This window comes from Sinocyclocheilus grahami, unplaced genomic scaffold (assembly GCF_001515645.1).
Source record: "Sinocyclocheilus grahami isolate Dianchi unplaced genomic scaffold, SAMN03320097.WGS_v1.1 scaffold1213.1, whole genome shotgun sequence".
NCBI lineage: Eukaryota > Metazoa > Chordata > Actinopteri > Cypriniformes > Cyprinidae > Sinocyclocheilus > Sinocyclocheilus grahami.
The window spans coordinates 33,765-37,035 of NW_015506392.1; the positions used below are offsets into that span (position 1 = coordinate 33,765).

At 31.7% G+C, this 3,271-nt stretch overlaps 1 long non-coding RNA gene across 1 annotated transcript; it reads right to left on the reverse strand.

The window, feature by feature from the left end:
• Window positions 1-937: 937 nt before the first annotated feature.
• Window positions 938-3,253, reverse strand: LOC107568103 (uncharacterized). The gene is made up of 3 exons (XR_001606716.1): window positions 3,114-3,253; window positions 1,461-1,537; window positions 938-1,364 (listed from the first exon to the last, which is right to left on the reverse strand). It is a non-coding gene; the product is annotated as an uncharacterized lncRNA (long non-coding RNA).
• Between the last annotated feature and the right edge of the window lie 18 nt (window positions 3,254-3,271).

Sequence of the window (3,271 nt, forward strand, 5' to 3'; positions counted from 1 at the left end):
TACCGTATCCACAAAAATATGAAGCAAACTATTTATAACATTGACAATAATAAGAAATGTTTCTTGAGCAAAATTCAACTTTGCATCACAGGAATAAATGACATTTTGAAATACATCATAATAGAAAGCCGTTACTTTAAATTGTAATAATATTTCACAATATTTTTTTGTAAAACTAAAAAAAAAAGTTTTTTACAACAATCTAAGCTGTTTTCTATGTGAATCTCTGTTAAACTGTAATATATTTCTGTGATGCGCAGCTGTATTTTCAGCATCATTACTCCAGTCTTCAGTGTCACATGATCTTCAGAAATCAGTATAATATTCTGATCTGCTGCTCGAGAAACATTTCTGATTATTATCAATGTTGAAAACAGTTGCGCTGCACAATATTTTTGTGGAAACAGTGATGCATTTTATTTTTCAGGATTCACAGATCCAAAAGAACAGCATTTATTTGAAATAGTAAAAACACTTTTATAACATTATAAATGTCTTTACTGTCACTTCTGATCAATTTAATGCGAGCTTTACTGAATAGAAGTATTATTTTTTTTAAATCATACTGACCCCAGACTTTTGAACGATACCGTATCCACAAAAATATGAAGCAAACTATTTATAACATTGATAATAATAAGAAATGTTTCTTGAGCAAAATTCAACTTTGCATCACAGGAATAAATGACATTTTGAAATACATCATAATAGAAAGCCGTTACTTTAAATTGTAATAATATTTCACAATATTTTTTTGTAAAACTAAAAAAAAAAGTTTTTTACAACAATCTAATATTTTACAAACTAAATGAAAATGAGAAAAGTTGCTTTGGCAACTAGCTGAAATAATATATTTTATTTAAGTTGATGTTTATTTTACTTCAAGTCAGTTTTTTTGTTTTTGATTGTAGTTGACTCTAATAACCCGGGTGTGTGAATGTGTTCATGCTGTTTAGTGTACAGTAATGCCATGCAGACTGTAAGACTCTCACACACACGGCTGATTTTAGAAGCATCTGTGATCAAATCAGCCCAGCGCATCAAGTTAAAAACACTTCTAAGTACAAATACGTAAAAATTGACATTTCCACGGACATTCATCAATAACTCAAGTTTGCTTCCAAAACATTGCATAATTCGATTTTTCAGTTCTTGTTCCTGAGCGCTGAAGCTGAAGAACAGTAACGGCAGGTGAACGTGACTCTGGAGCGTTTCTCACGCTCTCTATGAGCTCAGGATGAGCGGACGGCTCTCGTCTGGCTCTCGGCTCTGGAAGGTCGAATGAGCTCGTTCTAAATCCAGCACGACGTCCAGCAGACGAGCGGCGACGGCTCGAGCGCGCTCGGATCGGCTCTGCGCAGACACTAACACACACGGACAGAGAAGAAACACTTTAACATGCATTCTGTGCTGGATGAGTGCGTGTGGCTCTCAGAGCTGCTTTACAGATGAACTCTGACCTGATGACGGCTGACTGGCCTTCAGCGGCACTTCCTGTTCTGCTGGCTCAACTTCCTGTGTCTCCAGGTACTGCTTCCTGTGTCCCAAACATCAGCAGAGTCAATAGAGGAGCACAGTGAGGATTTCTTCCTTATAGACATTTACTATGGTAACTATGAAATTGCATACTGTAAAATAACTAATATAGGATCTCTTTTTGATGATTGTGGTAGTTAATTCATATTAATTACTGTAGCAACATGGCGAATGTCATGATGATTGTCCAAAACATGCGTCATATTTAATAAAATATAAATAACAATAACTAAATAAAATTATTTTGCAAATAGAAAATAAAGCCTAATTTTAAACAAGGTTATCATCTTTAACTAAACCTTGAAAAACTATTTTATGTTTACTTGAAATAACGTAAGCGTTAACTGAAATATAATATTTAGTTTATCTGGAAGTGCTAAAATAAGCATAATGGAAACAAAAATGTATATAAATAAACTATACACACTGTAAACATTTTTTTTTTTTAGATTTTGCGATTTAATTTTTTTTGGACATAACTTATTTTTTATAAATTGTCCAGACAACAAGCTGAAAGTTGAATGAACTTGTTGTTTCAACTCAAAAACGCATGAAATTAAGATAACAAAAAATGTTAAGGCAGCGGGTTACAAAGTTGACTCAACAAATTGTTTTTTTTTACAGTGTAGACATCCTAAAAATAAATAAATAAATAAATAAATAAATAAAAAATAACAAGACACAACACAATCACTAACATTTTAACTAATTAAAATGAAATTGAAAATATAAAAAAAATAGTATTAAAAAGTAGTAAAACATACTATAACAGTATATCAATAATACTAAAATAACACAGATTTTGTAGCAATAAAGATTGCATTGCATTTGCTTTGTAGCAATTGATAATAATATTAATTCATATTAATTACAAATATTTAATCCAAATGTTCTCATTACTTTAATGTGAAATAAAAATGACACTTCTTCATGACGTTCACCCAGCATATTGAGAAATTATAATAAAATACATTTACATTTATGCATTTGGCAGACGCTTTTATCCAAAGTGATTTACATTGCATTTAAGGTACATTAATAACAATAATGATAATAATAATAATGTTTTATTAATCACTGTAGCAACTTGAATGTCATGATGATGGTCCAAAACATGTCTGGGTCATATTTAATAAACTATCAATTTATATATATATATATATATATATCAATCAATAAAATTTATATTTTGCACAAAGATAATTAAATTTAATTTGAGAATAATTAAGATGGAACAAAATTAAGATTGCATTGCATTTGCATTGTGACAACTAGGAATATTAAATTCAAATTCTCATTATTTTAATGTGAAATAAATTTGACAAACATTTCTTCATGATATTCACGCAGACAATGGATATATAAATGTATAATATAATACATTTACATGTATGCTTTTGGCAGACCCTTTTATCCAATGTGACTTACACTGCACTGAATATATAATAATGATAATAATAATGTTTTAATAATGACTACTCCTTGATTTCTGTCATTACAGCAGCGACACCTGCTGGTCGTTTACAGTACTTCAGCATCACAGGAGTCACAGTGATCAGGTAAAGACGCTCACACACCTGAGTTTGTCTCGGCCCTGCAGCAGCTCTTTATAAATGATCTGTGTTTCAGCATCAGGATCTAACGGGTCACTCCAGTCGCCCAGAGTCACGGCTGAATGAGTCCGACTGCAGCCCAGCGCTGACACACACACACACACACACACACACACACACAC